Raw genomic sequence first — 20,442 nt, forward strand, 5'->3', positions numbered from 1 at the left:
TTATAAAAAAGCAGTTGTTAGTAATACCACAACAGTGTTTTTAGAGTTTAGGGTTTAAAATAAAATATGTTATATAAGAAGCGAATTAGGATTTTTTGCTTGCGAGCAAAGGAATGTATATACTAAATGCCACACTGCATGTTTCTAACACACTATTATTATTAAAAAAAAGTGTGAATATCAGTTTTAGAATAGTTTCTCTTGTGGATGAAATGGTGTTTATGAAACTGCTATGCACAACCTATCCTGTGTATAACATTTCGTACAATATTATTGCTTTACTTTTCGGCCAATATGAAAAAATGCGGTTTATTTTATGGGAGTAAAATATACTACACACAAAAAAACCAAAAACCAAAAACCAAAAAAAGAAAAAACCCAAAAAAGGACTTGATATGTTTTTCTGTTAAGGATCAAGTAATAAATACTTTAGATTTTGTGAACTGCACAGATTCTGCTGAAAGTATTCAACTCTGCCATTTTAGTGCAAAAGCAGCCATAGAAAATTGGTAAACTAATGGCTGTGAATGAGATCCAATACAACTTTATTTACAAAATCTGTGGAGTCTAGATTTGGCCTGAGTGGTCGTTTGCTGACTCGTGTTCTAGAGGGATACTACCATCCTAGAGGTGACCATCAGCCTGAACTTCCTGACCTCCCCCAAGTCAAAGCTGAATATGGGAAAAATAAATGACCAAATATTCCTCTGGTTTCTGTTATGTGCCAGGAACTGTGCCAGGGGTGCTACTAACCATCCTGCAGTGCAGGCACAGGGCTCCGTGACAAAGACTTAGCTGGGCCATGATGTCAGTGTTGCTGAGGATGAGCTCCTCCCTACTCCTTGCTGGAGAATATGGTCCCAAACCTGGCAGTGTCAGTGTCAACTGAACGTGTGTTAGAAATGGAGACTCTCAGGCTCCACCCAAGACCTCCTGAATTAGCACCTGCATTTTAACAAGCCCCATAGATGAATGTCTATACACATTGAAGTTTGATGCACACTGGTCCAGCCCAGCATAAGTAAAACAAACCCCTTAAAGACAGGCACATTATTAGGAAAATTAGCATTAGAATGGTTAAAAACCTGCTCACCTGGTAAAGGTTTGAGAAAGAACTTGAAGCCATCTTTCTAATTCAGAAGATACACTCTGTCTGCTGTACCAAATTAGCTCTGTGATCAATATCTAAACAAAAAGTCTTTTAATCACTGAAATTTTCACTAGTGTTAAAATAGTATACACCTGAGATTTCATGCATAATTTTATATATGTATTCAATAACTTTACATATATTAATGGACACCTACCGTATGTGCCATTTTCTATTCCAATAACAATAAATGACAGATCTTGTTCTCATGGGGAAAATACCCTTGATATTTCAGAAATCAATGATCGTTATTTGTATAATGACTGACTGTATAATCTTAAGTGCTGCCCATTACAAAGAAGTGGAAAAATCAAAGTTAGAGTCAGATAGATTCAAATTCAAATCCTAACATAGTGGCACTGATCAATGCATTTAACTCCTCTGGGTTGGGGCTACTCATCATAGACTATTATTTTAAAGACCCAATTAGAGAATAGTGATCAGATATCTCTTTCTGAATGTCCTCATGTGGACTGAATTGCCTGCTCCTGGAGGAAAATAATGATTTAAAAGACTCAACTCATAGTAAAGGAGCAACTTCTCCCCAAGAGTTTTATTTTAAAAGATAATGCTCTACCTGTCCCCTCCCCTAACCAGCCCTGTCCAGGGGAAAGTACAATGGGGAACCCTTATGTCTAAGGGATGACTTTGTCATGCAAGAATGTTTTTTGAAATCACCATCTACCTTACAGCAGTGCTTGACACACTGAGATGCAGTTCACAATGACACAAGATACATTCTGGAGAACAGGCATTAGTGGGAACTTTTATAAAGCCAGCATTAACAAAAAGAAGAGGCAAATCACTTCTTGTATCTCTGTATAGCTGGGGAGATAAATTCTAGAACCAGAGTATTCTGTTGCTCATGCTGTGGGTTGTTTCAGGAAGGGGAGAAATTTTGCTTCTATGTAGCTCTGTTCTCATGGAACAAATCTGAAGGTAACTTTGCCAGTGAAGAAAAAACTGGGGTACTTGGACACCAGCAGTCTGTGTTTAGATGCCAGCTTTTTGCAAGAACTGTATAGGAAAGCCAAATTCAGGAGACCCCTAGGCCTGGAGAATATTGAAGCTTTAGCCAGAGCAAGTGATTGGTCCTATGAAAAGTTCAGTACAAGTGTGGCCCCCTCCAGCCAGATGTGTGGGGGTGTTCAGACCCCTGATACCTCATTGCCTAGGATCTTTAAGTTAGTTACCAGAGGTAATTTAGAGAATTAAATTTGTTGCATCACAGACATAATTTCAAGCATCAGATGCATGGCATCTGAGCCAATGTTGTACAAGATACCTTCAAAAATCTTACACCACCACCGAATAAGCAAGTATTTCTTTCACTGCCACACACAGCCTTCAGGCTGTCTGTGTACAAGAAGCTGTAATCTGAACAAGGGCCACTTATGAGTCCACTCAGTTACTACCGTTCACTTTAGAAAAATACAGTGAGGGAGTGTTTATTTACTTACTCATTCACTTATAAACCAAATATCTTCCCAGATATTTACAATGTCATGCATGGAAATAGCCACTGGGGATACAAAGGTAGACAAAACATCTCTGATTATTAAGTAAAAAAGTTTAACATGCATGGCATATATATCTGGAGGTCAAAATGAACATGAATTAAAGTATTGTTTAAAAATCAGTAGACCTTAGACCCCATCAAAGAACATAAGCATTAGTATATATTAAAATTTTATAGCATATTTGGCTGTTTAAATTAAGTTTCAGTGGTATATGGTGGCCCTAAAACTAGATAGAACAGCATATACCTATTTAGTGCTCTTTCTATCCATCTCTTCAAGGAATGTGTAATACATTTTATTAAATCAGTCCTAAATATCTTGATTACTGATTATGTTTTCAGTAGTGCCATATTTTGAGTTAGTTTTCAGTTTTGTATTACCAGAATTCTACTAATATATAAGACTTTCTGGTAGAATAAATGGTATCATTTTTTAAGGGTCAACAATGAATTCAGTTGCCCAGTAAACAAAACTATTACCAGTTGTCCCGTTCTCTTTTTAGAGACCTCACTGGAAGTCCTTCAGCTCTACATTAGGGTCAGCCTGTGGACTGAGGCCATATATTCCATATGGAACAGCAGGCGACATTCAGCTCTATTGAAATCAGGACCCATATAGTTCAGGCTCAAAGTACTTCTTTGGTTGAAAAAAAATAGTCCATTGATTAAAACATAAGTTTGAAAACAATATAATTCTTTGCACATGTTACTGAAACATAGTGAAGGGGATATGCAGTCCTCATTTGAAAATCTCATTCTTTTTGCATTTATTTTTTTTATTCCTGGTGCCTCTTTCTTCATGACTTCCCCCCACCCCCCGAAAAAAATAGTCCTAGCTAGCTCTAGGCCATGTACATCTTAACTTTATATTGCTCTCTCTCTCTTTTTTACTACTCTACTATAATTTTATTTCCCTTTCCCTACTTTCTCAATGTTTTGTACCTCTCTGTTTAAAAGGAAAATAAAAGATACAGTTAGCAATGATAGAAAATGACTGGATGGGAGTAGGGTTAGGGGGAAGGATAAAGGAGGCAAATTTGAGCCTAGTCTGGATGTCAGAGGAAGAAAGACGGGGGCCACTCATGGATACTACTGGTCCATAACAGAACATGTATTTTTAAAGGCTTTTAGAAATTTTTGCATTTGACTAAGGATTTTAGAAATAGCATTGGACAAATGTTTGATAGCATTTAAAATTTACAGGTCTGGCTGAATGACTAATAAAAGTCTGTAAATTTTTCTCAGTTCACTGCTGGTTGGTTTGAAATTTTCCCAGTTCAAATTAAATGATTGTTACTCTGACTTTTGCTATCATCAGACTTTCTACCACCAAAGCTTCAGGGTACTTATTTAGATGAGGGGGAAAACCCTGCAAAATGGAGCAAGGAATAGCTACACAACAGGTTTGCCTTGAGCGACAATGCAGAAATGGTCTGGTCACCAGGGCAGGCTACACTGAATCAGCCTCAGAGGGTCATCGTTCCTAAAACCTGGCAAACTGGTTACCTACTATGTTCATTCTCCAGCGTATAACAGCATTGCAGTGGCCTAGGACTATCATGATTTCATTGACCAGGTGGTAGTTTATCATTGGGGGATGTTTGTATTTAGCTGTAAAATCTTTGTGAAGCTTAGTACACAGCTCTTCCAGTAGACATACACACACAGAGACATACTTTCTGGGTTCAGAAGGTTGTCCAGGCTCAGGCCCATATTCTACCAAGAGTGACCTCTTTTTCCTTCCTATGCCTCCTGGTACTTAGTCTTGATAAAGATCCTCCCTCTTTCAATCCAGAATCTACCATATTATTTTGTGTTGGGCTATATAACACTTCTTGATCAGGAAAACACCATATTTCTGTTGTATGAAATATCCTGCATACGTATCTGTCACTCTTATCCTAAATTCTCAATATTAATCCATCTTTGAATTATTGGGGATTATCTCAATTTCTTGGGCAACAGTAGGTACTTTACAAATACTGACTGAACTGAGCAGAACTGAATTTCAAAGAAGAGTCCATGGATACTTTTTCTTCCATCCTGGCTAATAAAAAATAGGAATAGATTTTTAGTATTCTTTCTAATAATTTGTAGAATTTGTGGAGGAGCAGGTACATATGCAGTAGACTATAATCAAAGTGACAAGCACTGAAATACAGATTTGAAACTATAAACCATGTTCACTGCTCTGAGAGTAGAGAATGATTCACATTGGGAAGCAGAAGATGTAAGAATGTTTTATGATGAAAAGGAGACTTGCAATGGGCCTTGAAGCCCCAGCTGACCTTTGTCAGGCTGAGAGGGCAGGCGGTGGAGGTGGGATGTGTAGGAAGAGAGTGTTTGAGAGAGGAGGTGGTTTGAGGGGCATGAACACATTAATGAATGTACTGTGAGGTGATAATAACAATCCCAGAGCGCTTCTGTTTGAATTGAATAAGATGATGCACCCTGAATAATTCACAGCAACCAGGGCAGAACAGGGGTTGGTAATTGTTGAATGAGTCTATGTGTTAAATCACAAGTTTTGCTTTCTCCCCCCCATACTCCTCCTCTCTATCCTGGTGGTAATTTTTCAGTATTTAATGAAGGACCAGTGTTGTTCCCTATATACCCAGCTTTTAAAACCCTGTCAAGTTGAATCCTGTTAAAACTAGAAAATGTGTGGCAAATCACAAAGGCTACTCTTAAATAATACAGGGTTTGAACCATGGGACTGAATTGGAATTTAACTCCTTGTTAAAAACTACAGCATTGGAATATCTGGGATTTCAGCAAAAAGGAAGAGTCCATCTTGTAGGCAAAAATAGATTTAACAATAAGACAGATTTGGGGAGAAAAGTTTTATTAGTAAGTATAAGTTGACCCTGAAGAAGTTTTTTTTTCAGGCTAGATACTTAAATTGCATTATTTAAATGTCTCTAATAAGAGAAAATTTATTTTAGTCTTTAGCTTCTTAACCTTTGAATTTTAAGGGATAAAGCACAGTGAAGTTTAGAGACAGGGCATTCTTGTTCAGGCGTTTCATTTACCATATGCTGTCCCCATGCATGTCTCAGTCTTACTGAGGTAATTGAATCCTCAGTGAAGAGAGAGACTTTGTATAGTTCTCTCTGATCCTTGCCATCTAAACTTATGCATCAGAATGAAAAGATTACGCAGCTAGTGGCATCACTCAGCTTTCTTAATTCTGATGCCTTTAAAGGCCCAGGGTACATGCTGTAGTAGAGTTCATCTCTTTTCAGTCAGTTTACGTAATTCTACTCAGTGTCCTTGGAAAATAAAGTGCCTTTTTTATGTGGATTTAAATATGCATTCAGAATAGAAAATTGCATGTGTGCTCTGTGGGAATAAATACTGTCCTGCAGTTCAGTGCATTTCTTTGTTACTCTGCTCCCCACGTAAGTACAAACATTCATTTGATTTTAAAAATGTCCCTCCATAAATGGCTTTTTTACCTGTAGTGTAGACACAGGCAAGAACTGAAGAAAAAGAATTCTCCACAAAACATTGTTTATTCAGAGGCAGTAAGGTATACAGCTAGTTTGTTCTCATTGTTGTTGTTAACCAAGCTGACTTACGAGAATTTTCTTTTTATTCCAGCTCCATGAACCTCATGGAAATACTTCGCTTGGTGCACAGAAAAATTCTGGTTTCGTACTTGAAAGAATTTTATCAAATATTTATAAACAAATATAGTTATTCTTGCTGTATGGGCACAGATCATTAACACACACACACACACTTTTACTCCTCACACATCCTGATCTAGCACCAAAAGCTATTTCACATGAATTATCCCAGAGGACATCTGTTTGTGCAATAACCTTTGCACAAGCTCCTTTCAAATTAATGATAAGTATATACTTTATAGCTACAGGCATACCCCCCAATATAAAATAAAATAGAATTAAATTAAATTAAGTTATATTAATAAGTGCATACCTGTCAGGTATTTTCTAATTAACCACCTTGATATAGTCACCTGGTTAAAAATTAGTTAATGAGAGAGCAAGGCCGTTCCAAGTTTATGCATGAGTGAAACCTAACAAATTCAGTTGTTGATGAAATGAATGGTTGATAATATGAGAAAACAGTGATATTTGAATAAGACTAAAGACATCAAAAATACTTGAATATGTGTACATGTAGCTTATGTTATTGTCACCTACTCACATCCTCTAGGTCATCAGTTCTTCAAATCCAGTCTCAAGACCCCAGGCTCGGCATCAGGTAGGAATTTATGAAAATGCAAGTCCTCGGACTCCACCAGAGACCTACTGAATAAGAAGCTCTGGATGCGGGCCCTGCCATCTACTGTGGTTCCCTCAGTAGCTCTGAGGTGCTCTAACATCTGAAAGCCACTGCTTTAGCCCATAGAGAGCACTGAGTAGAGCTCCCATACAAAGCAGCCATTCAGAGGACTTTCTGTGATCACCTCTTTGACAATTACTTGAACCCAAATCCCTGCTTAGCATCTGTTTTTGGGGCAACCCAAATTAAGACAATGAGCTTACATATGTCAACACACACACACACACACACACAGTCTAGTCCTAACAACATGGTCTCACAGCAGACGTTACTTTGAATTAAAATATGTTTTCACATTTGTTTTCCTTATTTGAATAAGGAGTGAGTCTTTTAAGGGCAGAGGATAGCAGGTGTAATATTTTTTAAAATATCTGCTGGGCCTAGAGAAGTGTCTGGCAAATAGTAGTTGTTCAAGGACTTTTTGTGAAATAAATGTATAAATGGATGAAGTTGATGATTTTAAAAATATTTGTATTAATATTGATGATAAGAAGTATATCAAAAGTTATAGCTGAGTCAAGAAATGCTTAGAGTTGCTGGCACACAGCTGTGAAGCCCCAAGTTAGTTATGCACAGCCTAATAAGGAACATATATAATCATAGTGCCATTTAAGATTATGTAAACTGTTCCTGAGAATTGACAGTGAACTGTGTGCGTAGAAGGACACGTGTCATCTGGTTTCAAGTTATTTATTGCTGTGTTTGAAAGCTAATGATTTGTATTCATATTGGAACATTTGTTGCTACAAAGATAAATGTTTGAAGTATCTAAAAAGTTATTTTTCACATAAGAACTGAGATTTCAAGGTTAGAATACTTTATTCCCATAAAGAGGAGACATAAATGAAAGTGTTACCAAACTTCCAGTCTGGATGAAGGTCATGACAACATTACTGTGTGAAATGAAGAAAAAAAAAAAAAAAGAAAAAAAAAAAAGAAAGTATTTCGTCTAAATGGGACTGTCCCCATTGTGAGAAGCTATTTATTTCTGCCATACAGTCTATGTGGCAGAAATCTCCACTTGCTGCCTATTAGTTTTTAATTTTGTAACTTTAAATCGGTATAGTAATTTATAGCTTGTGTCCACAATATCTCTCAGAAAGACATATATTAAGAAGAAATTTATTATTATCTGTATTTCTTCCCTTGCATCAATTTCCCCTTGGTTATTGTAAACATCAAAGGGAAATACGTGGGCAGTATAATTGACATACTTAATACTTTCCAGCAATACTGTATATTGTATTTGAAATAGACCAGGGAACTTATGAAGCAATTGCTTGCAGAGCTCCACCAAATACATTTTTAAGTATACAAAATAAATTGAAACAATTCTTTCTAATGAAGCTTGGGAAGGCACAAGTTTCATTTATTCCAAAGATAATATCCTAGACCATGATCTAGAGTTCTTTCATGAAGAATAAAGAAGCCAACAAAATTCCCTATTTGGTTTGGATTAAATTTAATTCCCCACTGTTTTCTCTGTCTCCAGCTCTTTTGTACCTTTGCACCATCTTCCATCCCCCCCCCCCTTTTTTTTTCTTTTTACTTGTCTTCCTTACACCCTAGTTAGAATAAATGTCTGTTTACTGCATGGAGTCCCCTTCATTGTCATTCCATCAGCAGAGAGGTTTCCATCTTATCCTAGATCCTGGAAATGACCTTGCCCTTGTTTAAAGAACCATGGGGGGCTTATTATGAGAGTATAGCTTTAACATTCTCACCATAACAACAACAGCAAACTGGTAATTATGTGAGGTAAAGAAAGTGTTACCTAACCTTACTGTGTTAAAATTTTCTCAATACAAACATATATCAAATTATCTCATTGTACACATTGAACTTGCAATGTTATATATGTTATATCCCTATAAAGCTTGAAAAAAGTTATACTTTTAAAAACAAACAAAATCTGTGGAATTCCAATCCTTCATTTCCTTTTTGGTGATTCTTCTAACAAGATTATAATATCCAGACTATGTTTATTTTCTGTGATAACCATAGCATATGATTCTATGTTACTTCAGAAATACTAAATAACAAAGAAAATCTCATAACTTCAGGATGAAAGCTGAATCCCTTCAATAACAGGATTCTTAGGCAGAGATTTTTGCAAAGCAAGAAAAAAGGCAAGTAGCAATTTTCTTAACTTCTAATTTGCTGGCTCAGTTTTTCTTTTCTTTTTCTTTTTTTTTTTTAAATTGGAGAGTATCTAGTATCTAGAATTCTTTGGTTTATCAACTGGAGGGTTGAGTTTTTCCAATTTTGCACTTGCTATAAAAGATCATATTTTGAGCTCAAAACTGAGCTGTTAAGTTTTGGGGTGATGCATACTCTGAATTATTTATTTTTCCTTCAACACAGAACCACTGAGGAAAACTATACCAAAAGATTGCAGTTAAACAAGACAAAACTTATCTTCCCCTGGAAAAGAAACCATGTGGGAAAAACATTTCCCCTTTGGTGGAGTTACTGTAAGTTAAATGCAAAAATCTCCACATGCAGTTGGTGATGTTTTTTGCCAAAAAAAAAGGAAAACTATCAAGTCACTCAATTGAGTAAAAGAACAAACACTACAATAAAATAAGTGGCAGACTTACAAAGCACTTTTGGCATCTGGAGGTTAGAAATGTTACCGGTGAATATCCAAATGGTAAGAAAATAAATCTCAGGGGACTGGCAGATGAGTCAATAAAGTAGCAGAGGATGAATCAATGTTTAACAATTTAATCATCAGTTAATGGACCTTCTGATTAAGAGTCACAATTTCTTTAAGTAATGAAACAGACATGTCAAATTCAGAGCAGTGGGGATAGATATCAGAATCAGAGTAAAAGTGTATCCACTAACTGCAAAGAAACAGCAAGATGTTGCATTGTGAAAGGTCTTGGACTATAAAGGGATTTCTATAATAATTAATTGTTCATGGTATGAAATAATTTTTGTTGTTGTTTCATTTGTTTGTTTCATTTTCTTTGAACTCTTCTTCTGGTGGAGACATCGATAGAATACAAAGTTTGGACTTAAGCTCTTTGCTAAAAAAGGGGCTTTATGGCTTTATTGTTTTTTAATTAAAAAAAAAAATTTGTGAGTGTGACCAATCTCTGGAGGAACTAGAAAGGGCAACTACAAAATAACTTTATACAGGTTATATCTAAAAGTAAATTAGTGGAAACTTCTGAATAACTTATTAGGGAATGAGCAGATATTACTGTGCTTTAGTTTGTTAATCTGATCTTGAATAAATGTGCAAATTTCATTAGCATTTTGGACATTTTCAAAATTTCTTAAAAACCATGTATACAATTATTATGCTTTAAGAAATTAGGGTCTCAGATACCTCCAGCAACTAAGAGCTCTCTGGACCCCAAAGAACAATTGATAAATAACTATATTTGCAACAACTATGAAGCCCAACAAAAATCAAGCTTAATTAGGTTTTTATTGAATTCCAGAATACAATTTATTTTCTGAATAAACAGAGCACATTTTCATATGTTTGGCAATTTATTATTCTAGTTACCTTTTAGATTTTAAATTTTATTTTATTAAGCTATGGTATTTTTATCCTCCAAAATGATTGCTTCCTTTCCTAAGGTACATCCCCAGAAGCAATTACTACTTTCACTTTGACTCATTAATCTCTTCCTCTTCCACTTTGCTGCCAAGTGGAGGAGGACTCCCACCGCCTTGTACAGCATAATACAAATATCACAATACATTTCTGTTGATTTCTTCACCATATTTTTAAATTAAAATAATAGACTTTCTTTTCAGAGACTTTAGCAAAATATAATGTAAAGTATAGAGATTTCCCATATAATCACTGTCCCCCTCACATGTGTATCTTCTCCCATTATCAACATTCCCCGCCATAGTGGTATATTTGTTACAATTGATAAATCTACATTGATGCATCATTATCACTCAATATCCATAGTTTACATTAGGGGTCACTCTTGGTGTAGTACATGCTATGAATTTGAACAAATATATATTGAAAAGTATCCATTATTGCATTGTTATAAAAAGTAGTTTGATGGCTTTAAAAATTCTCTATGGTCCACCTACCCTTCCCTCTCCTCCCCATAACTCATGGTAACCACTCATCTTTTTTGTTGTCTCCATATTTTTGCCTTTTTCAGAATATCATGTAATTAAAATCATACAGTTTGTAGCTTTTTCAGATTGACTTATTTCACTTAGTACTATGCATTGAAGTTTCCTCCATAACATTACATGGCTTGATAGTTTTTTAAAGTGCTGAATGATATTCCATTGTTTGGATTTACCAGTTTTCCCATTCTCATAGTGAAGGCTATTTTGGTTACTTCAAAGTCTGGCAATTATGAATAAAGCTGATAGAAACATATATATGCAAGATCATTCAGATGACTAAAATGTCTTCCTTATATAGATTTTGTCTTTGTCCTTGTTCCTAGCTCACAGCTCCCAAAAGATGGGAACTCCTTTGTGATAATATTTGATCTCTTGTCCTCAGTTCCTGAAAAGGCTTCAGAGCCATAAAGGTGAAATGGGTGTCTTGTTCATAACAAGCACCCTTCAATCACAAATAAATTTATGTTAATAAGGTGACTTTTTGAAAACTCTTAAAGATGGGGGGTTGGTTGCTTGGGGAACAAACTACAAATAGAAGGTTGGAACTTTCAGTCCTACTCCCTGATTTCTGGGTGGGGAGAGGGGCTGGAAATGGAATCAATCATCAATAGCCAATTATTTAATCAATAGTGCCTGTGTAAAAAAACCTCCATGAACACTCCAAAGTAGGGGGTTTGGAAAGCTTCCAAGTTGGGAAACCAGAAGGCATCCATTACCACCACACTATGTGGGCCCCAAACTCCATGAGGACAGAAGCTCCTTTGTTCTCTTCATCTGGCTATTGATTTTTATTATTTAATTTTTTTGTAATAAACCAGTCATCTAATGAATTTCCTGAGTTCTGTGAGCCACTCTAGCAAATTGATTAAACACAAGGAGTGGAGGAGTTATGGGACCCTCCAATCAGGAGCACAAGTGAAAATAGCAGCTAGTATTGGCATCTAAAGTGGAGGAAGGTCTGGTGGGTCTGTGCTCTTAACCAGTGGAATCTGAGGCTATCTCTTGATAGGTAGTCAGAAATGAGTTGAATTGTAGGACATCTAGCTGGGATAGAGTTGCTTGTAAACACACACACACACACACACACACACACACACACACACATCAGAAATTGAGGTACAGAACACTTTTAGCTGCATTATATGATAGCTGTATATTTAATTTTTTTGAGGAATATCCATACTCTTTTCCAGACAATGATTGCAAAAGTTTATATTTCCATTAACGAAGCACAAGTGTTCTTTTTCATCACATCCTAGCCAACACTCATCTCCCCTATTTTATAGTAGCTATTCTAACAGGTAAGAGGTGATAGATAAGATTTCTTATTGTGGTTTTGATTTGCATTTCCCTGATGATTAATGATGTTTCTTTTTAGAGGCTTCAAATCTGGGCAATTTGTATATAGTCTTTGGAAAAAATGGCTATTCAGTTCCTCTGGCATCTTAAAAATAGATTATTTTATTTGCATTTGAATTATATGAGTTCCATATATATTTTGGATATTAAACCCTTATCAGATACATGCTTTTCAAAAATTTTCTCCCATTCATAGTTTGCCTTTTACTTTTTTGGTTGTATCAATGTGCAGGCTTTTTTTTTTTTTTTAAATATATAGCCTCCCTATTTATTCCTGTTTTTGTTGCCTTTCCTTTTGGTGTCATATCCAAAAGAATCACTGGCAATACAGAAGTCAAAAAGCTTTCTCTTTCTTTTACTTTAGAAATTTTAGAGTTTCATGTCATATATAAATATTTAATCCATTGCAAGTTCATTTTGGAGTGGTATAATATAGGGTTTTGATTTTATTCTTTTATATCTGATTATCCAGTTTTCTCTACACCATTGATTGAATAGACTATCTTTCCCCACTAAGTAAACTTGGCTCCACTGTCAAATATTACTCGATCACATATGAGAGGATTTCCTTCTGAGTTCTCCATTCTGTTCCATTGGTCTATGTGGCCAGTACCACAGTATTTCAAATAGTACAGTTTTTAAATACTGTTTGAAAAAAAGTGTGATGCCTTCAGCTTTGTTCTTCTTTCATGATTGCTTTGGCTATTCAGGTCTCTTGTGGCTCCACACCAACTTTAGGATTTTTTTTTCTGTTTCAGTGAAACATGCCATTGGAATTTTTGATAAAGGGTTCATTGAATCTATAGATGACTGGGTAGTATGAACATTTTAACAATATTATTTCTTCCAATCCATGAACACAAGATATCTTTCCATTTATTTGTGTCTTTTTCAGATGACTCACTGTTAGGGTATAAAAATGCAGTTGATTCTGTGTGCTGACTTTCAACTCTGCAATTTTAACATTTGTTTATTAGTACTAATTGTCTTTTGGTGGGATTTTTATGATTTTTATATATGAGATAATATCATCTGCAAACAAAGCCAGTTTACTTCTTTCTTTCCAATTCAGGTCCTTTTTTCTTTCCTAATTGTTCTGGCTAGGAATTGGCTTCCTTGTACTTACTCTATCTGACGTTAGTATTGAGATTATGCTGGCCTTATTAAATGAGTTTGGGAATGTTCACTCCACTTTATTTTTTTAAAGTTTGAGAATTGGTGGTAATTCTTCTTTAAATTTTTGATAGAATTCACCAGTGAAGACATCTGGTCGTGGACTTCTCTTTGTTGGGAGATCTTTAATGATGATTAAGTTTCCTTAGTCATTATTAATCTGTTTAGATTTTTTTGTTTCTTCATGGTTTAATCTTGGTTAATTGTATGATTCCAGGAATCTATCCATTTCTTCTAGCTTAACCAGCTTGTTGGTGTATAACTCTCATAGTCTCTTATGATCATTGCAGTTCTGTGGTATTATTGTAATGCCTCTTCTTTCATTGTTGATTTTATTTATCTGAGTCTTCTCTCTCTCATTTTAGTTATTATACTTAAAGTTTAGTCAATTTAATAAATATTTTCAATTAAACCAGATCTTAGTTTCATTGATCTTTTCTATTTTTTTCTGGTCTCTTACTTCTGCTGTGATCTTTTTTAGTTCTTTACTTCTGCTAAATTTGTGCTTAGTTTGTTACTTTTTTTTTTTTTTTTTTGGCCCTTTATGATGAAAGTTAAGTTGTTAATTTGAGGTCTTGTTTCTTGATGTAGACATTTATTGTGATAAGCTTCTCTCTTACAATTGCTTTTACTGCATCCTACAGGTTTTATTATGTTGAGTTTCCATTGTCATTTCTTTCAAGATATGTTTTAATTTCTATTTTTGTTTTTTCTTCTACCCAGAAATGTGTTTCTTCTGTTCAGGAGTCTCTTATTTAATTTTCACATGTTTGGACTTTTCTAGTTTACTTTATATTACTGGATTCTAGTCCTATACAGTTGTGCTCAGAAAATATGGTATGATTTCAATCTTATTAAATTTTCTAAGAGTGATTTTGTGTGTATATGCCACATCTTTATTCATTCGTCTGTTGATGGACCCTTAGGTTGCTTCTGTATCTTGGCTATTGTAAATACTGCTACTGTGAACACTGGGATGCATGTATCTTTTCAATTTAGTATTTTTGTTTTTTCAGATATATACCCAGGAATGGAGTTGCTGGATCATATGGTTTTTGTTTGTTTGTTTTTGTTTTTAAACCTCCATGCAACTTTCCACAGTGGCTACACCAATTTACACCCACTCGGGAGTAGGGTTCTTCCAATCCTGCTGTGGCTCACTGGTGGCTCAGGTGGCTGCTTAAGGCTGCAGGGTGGGTCTGAGATGACCCTGCAGAGTAACACAAGCTGAACTTCCCTAGCCGGGCCAGGCCCAGGGCGCAGCCCTGGGGAACGTTCCTGCGGCCTTGGAGTTGGGTCCACCCCTGGCAGCAAGGCACAGACTATGGGCCTCAGGGCTCCTGGAGGTCAGGAAGGCCAGCCAGCAGCATGGGGGCGTCCATCTGGATCTCACGCTGCAGGGACTTAACGTCTGCAGGGATCATGCCTTGGCCCTAAAGCCAGTCAGCAAGCAGGGAGGCCAAGAGTGGGAGAGCTGGCCTGGCCATCCTGGGGCCCGTCAGCCATGCCCATGTGAAAAGACTGGCTTAGGAATTCCTCCAGGTCAAAGCCGACACCCTAGCCAGCCTCACTGCCCTCTGGTGTGCCCGAGAACACAGGGGACAAGGGGTCCTCCACCTGCGACTTGGACAGCTGCTGGGTCACTAGGTTGACGTTCGGTGACTCTGAGACGGATGGCTGAGGGGGCCCCCAGGATCTGGACAGGGTGGGCCAGAGGGGAAGCAAGGCAGAACATTCAGGGCGCTGGGCCCCGGCAGCCCGCGGTGGGGCCAGGAGGCCGGAGGTGGTGGCGGTCTGGAGGGGGCAGGTGCAGGCTTGGGGGGCCGGGAGTCGGTCAGGCAGGCTGTGCTGGGGGGCTGGCGAGAGGGCTGGGAGGGGGGTCGTGGGTGCAGGGGGCCGGGCCATGTGAGTCCAGAGCTCCCGCAGACGTCGGTCATTGTGGCTGAGCACCAGCCCCGCCAGAGGGTCGGGGAGGGCCCCCCCAGAGGCCCCGGCCCAACGCTTCTGGCGCTCCGGCTCCTGCCACCGCCGCAGCTTCCCCTCCCGCTCCCGCTGGCGCTCCTGGGCTGTCACCAGGCTTACTAGGCTCAGGGGCTTCCAGAGGGGCCCTGGGGCCACCTCGGAGCCAGCTCCTCAAAGACTTGAGCAGGGCCGGCCTTGAGGGCTGCCTTGGTGTTGTCTGAGATGGCCCCATCCCTCTTCGGATGGGCTGGTTCACTGGCTAGCGGGACGGGATAGGGGTTGGGGGGGTGGGGGGCTGCAGTGTAAGATCAATGGTATCAGGAAGGGGGCGAGGAGGTGGGGCTGGCGAGGGAGGGTGGAACTCCATGGCACAGTCCTCACTGGGGCCCCAGGGACTGGGCATCTCAATGTTGAGGCAGTATGTTCACTGGCCAGTGTGTGAGGGGGTCCCTTTTCTCCACATCCTCATCAGCATTCATTATTTGTGTTCTTTTTAATAACAGCCATTCTGACAGATGTGAGGTGATACCTCATTGTGGTTTTGATTTGACATTTCCCTGATGTTAGTGACGTTGATCATCTTTTAAGTGCTTGTTGGCCATTTGCTTGTCTTCTTTGGGAAAAAAAGTCTATTCATATCTTGTGCTCATTTTTTAATTGTTTTTTAAATTTTGAGTTGTATGAGCTGCTTGTATATTTTGCATATTAACCCCTTATAGGTCATATCACTTACAAATATTTTCTCCTATTCAGTATTGTCCTTTGGTTTTGTTGGTGGTCATCTTTTCTGTGCAGAAGACTTTAATTAGATCTCATTTGCTTATTTTTGGCTTTATTTCCTCTGCTTTAAGAAGCAGATAAAAATGATTGCTATGATTTATGTTAAATAGTCTGCCTTTTCTGCCCGCTCCCCCCTCTCTCCAAGCGCCGCTCCAGCGGCACCACTCTCGCTTGGATCTCCAGCTAAGAGAGCGCCGCCGTTGTCTCCCTCCAGCCGCCATCATGATCATCTACTGGGGCCTCATCAGCCATAATGAGATATTCTCCAACATCTACAAGATCCGGGAGGTTGTGGAGGGCTGTGTCTGGAGGTGGAGGGGAAGATGGTCAGTAGGACAGAGGTTAACATTGATGACTTGCTCATTGGTGGAAATGCCTCTGCTGAAGGCCCCGAGGGTGAAGGTACCGAAAGCACAGTAATCACTGATGTCGATATTGTCATGAGCCATCACTTGCAGGAAACCAGCTTCACAAAATAAGCCTACAAAAAGTACATCAAAGATTACATGAAGTCAATCAAAGGGAAACTTGAAGAACAGTGACCAGAAAGAGTAAAACCTTTTATGACATGGGCTGCAGAACAAATCAAGCACATCCTTGCTAATTTCAAAAACTATCAGTTCTTTATTAGTGAAAACATGAATCCAGATGGCATGGTGGCTTTGCTGGACTACCGTGAGAATGGTGTGACCCCATATATGATTTTCTTTAAGGATGGTTTAGAAATGGAAAAATGTTAACAAATTTGGCTGCTACTTTGGATCTGTCACCTGTCGTCATAACTGGCTGGCCACTGCTTTCATCCACACAACACCAGGACTTAAAAACAAGTGGAACTGATGCCATCTTGAGCTTCATTTATTTTGATGTTGATTTACTTGGAATGGAGGCATTGTTTTTGAGAGAAAAAACATGTATAGGTTGTCTAAAAATAAAATGCATTTAAATTTAAAAAAAAACAAAAAAGAATAGTCTGCCTATGTTTTCCTCTAGTAGTTTTATGAATTCTCTTCTTACATTAGGTTTTTAATCCACTTCTTCTTTTTTTTTTTTTTATGTATTTGGTGTTAAGAGAATATTATAATATCATTCTTTTACAGGTAGCAGTCCAGTTTTCCAGCACCACTTATTGGAGAGACTGTCTTTCTTCCATTGTCTATTCTTGTTTCCTTTGTCAAAGATTAGTTGACTCTGGGTGTGTGGGTTTATTTCTGGGCTCTCTATTCTGTTCTGTTGAACTGTGTGTCTGTTTTTGTGCCAGTTTTATACTGTTTTGATTACTGTAGCTTTATAGTAAAATTTGAAGTCAGGGAGTGTGATTCCTCTAACTCGACTCTTTCTCAAGATTGGTTTGGCTATTCATGGTCTTTGCATTTCCATACAAATTTTAAAATTATTCTAATTCTCTGAAAATGCCATGGAATATTACTTAGCCATAAAAGAATGAAATTTTGCTATTTGCAACAACATGGATGGACTTGGAGGGTTTTATGCTAAGTGAAACTCAGACAGAGAAATACAAATGCTATACAATATTACTTATATGTGAAATCTGAAAATACAATAAATTGATGAAGACAATGAGAAAGAATCAGACTCACAGATATAGAGAACTAGTTACCAGTGGGAACAGGGATGGGGAAAAAGACAGTATAAGTGTAGAGGATTAAGAGGTACAAACTATTATGTATAAAATAAGCTACAAGAATATATTGTATGATGCAGGAAATATAGGTAATATTTTATAATAACCACAGAGTATAGACTTTACACATTTTAAATCACTATGTTGTACACCTGTAACTTATGTAATATTGTGCATCAACTATACTTCAAAAAATGAGGCTGAGTTGTAAAAAAAAAAAAGACTATAACATCAATCTGGAGAAAGCTTTGTTTTGTGTGTGTTTGACAAGAATGTTCATTCTGCTTGTGTTGAAAGGAATGTTCTCTTTATATTTGTTAGGTCAACTTGATCTAAAGTATAGCTCAAGTCCAGTATTTCCTTACTGCTTTTCTGTCTTGATGATCTATTCATTATTGAAAGTGAAGTATTGAAATAAGAGAAATTATGAGCTGAAATGATTTCTCTTGGCCCTGAACTCTGCCACGTTGGGGAAGGGTTGATGTGGGTCAAGTCAAAATTTTCTTCTATCTCCAGTGCATCCACGCTCATACTTTTTTGTTCCAACAGTGTGCTGGGACTTCTCCATTCAAAGCCTGGACTTCCAGATAGGCTTTTTCATGTGTGAGTGATTATCTGAGACAGGGCTCTTCAGGGGCCCCTGGATCATGGCTGGGAGGAACTGGAGCTAGTTCATGGACCACTTCAGGGCCAACAGCCAAGATCAAGGTCTACAAGCCTATTACTCAAAGTGCAGGTGGGCAAGGCTCCTCCTGGGTCCCATGGCATATGGTGCTGGATCCCATGACTCCCTCAAGGCACTTTAGTCTGTAAATAGATGCTAAATTTTTATTGTTTGGAAGGAGGCATGAACAACTATGTCTTATTCAGCCATATCTTTGTGATGTCACCTTTCTTCACTTCTTTTGTTTTATCCCTCAGAGTTCAGTGTTGTTTTCCTCATATAGATCTTGTACATATTTTGTTAGAGTTACGCCTGAATATTTCATTTTCAAGAATGCTGATGTAAATGATAATGTGTTTTAATTTCAAGTCCCACTTATTCTTTGTTGATATATAGGAAAGCAATTGGCTTATGTATATTAACCTTGTTTCCTGAAACCTTGCTATAACAGCTTAATAGTTTCAGGAAGTTTTTGTTGATTCTTTTGGATTTCGTTGATAATCAAAGTCAATTCTGGGCAAAGACAGTTTGAGTTCTTCCTTCCCAACCTGAATAACTTTTATTTTCTGACTTATTGCAACAATGACTTCCATTTTGGTGTTGCAAAGGAGTAGTAAGAGGGCATATTGTTCTTTGTTCCTAGTCATAGATGAGTTTCAAGTTTCTCATCATTTAGTAAGATGTTAGCTGGAGGTTTTGTGTATATATTATCAACGTGAGGAAGCTCCTGTCTATTGTCTATAATGTTTTAAGGTAAAACAGCTCAAACATTCTATTCCTAGTAGCACTTCTGCTGCAAAGACAAAGCAAAACAACTGAGAGGGAGGGAGAACTGAGAGCTCATTATAGCTCATGGTGCTTGACTCCTTCTTTTAACCCACCATGAATCCCTAACACTTCAAATGTATTCTTTAAGGGATTTGCTATCTTGTTGCATAAATGTTCTGTCCTGTTCAAATTTATTTTTTTTCTCAGTGTCCCATAGAATGCTTTGCCACAGTTGATGTCCAATACCTTTCAGTTGTTGGGGATTTATTGCTGAGTGAAATAATAAAGTGTAATAATAAAAAATATGGTATAGAATTGATGATTGCATCACTGATGGTTGCATTGTACTGTTTCCCAAGTACATTGGGTCTATATTTGAAGAAAAAAGCCTGATTATGTATTGCAGCACTTGGTAGCTTTTTATTCCTGATGGCTTGTGCACAGTGAACTAAATTATCTCAATAATAATTCCAATAGCTCTTATGCAATATGGGACAGAGATTCAAATAATTCACTTATGTTCTTTAGAGTTACTTTTTTATTTACACTAGTAGGACATTTACAAAAGGGAAAAATCACTCTGTTTTTGTACAGATTCACATGTGGTCACTTCAAGGTTCTCCACAAAGCACTAGGAGATACTTCATCCTATCGATAGATTGTTGTTGTCTCTTTAGCCAATAAGAATTTGACTCGGAGATACCTAATAAATAATAAAACATAAATGTCACCTATCCCTTGCAGCTGCAGAGGGCTCTGGTGTTACTAGCTCAGTCTGTGAATCACGGAGATTTAAAAACTGAAGCTAGGTGGGCTTTTGTGCATTGCATAGCTTATTACTGAAGTGACTATTACAAATACAAAGTGAGTTCAGTTCTTACCTTCCTTCTGTTCAGATAACAAACATAGCAACATAAATGTACAAAAGACCTCCCTCCAAAATTTTGTTACATTGGGACCCCATTTGTGATTGATGAATTATAATGTAC

General features: G+C 37.5%; 2 pseudogenes; one reads left to right on the forward strand and one right to left on the reverse strand.

Moving 5' to 3' along the window:
• Window positions 1-14,890: 14,890 nt before the first annotated feature.
• Window positions 14,891-16,017, reverse strand: LOC116658039 (annotated as a pseudogene).
• A 566-nt stretch (window positions 16,018-16,583) lies between these two features.
• Window positions 16,584-17,184, forward strand: LOC102508301 (annotated as a pseudogene).
• The last annotated feature ends 3,258 nt before the right edge of the window (window positions 17,185-20,442 follow it).

The sequence above is a fragment of the Camelus ferus genome, chromosome 19 (assembly GCF_009834535.1).
Source record: "Camelus ferus isolate YT-003-E chromosome 19, BCGSAC_Cfer_1.0, whole genome shotgun sequence".
In the NCBI taxonomy this organism is placed as follows: domain Eukaryota; kingdom Metazoa; phylum Chordata; class Mammalia; order Artiodactyla; family Camelidae; genus Camelus; species Camelus ferus.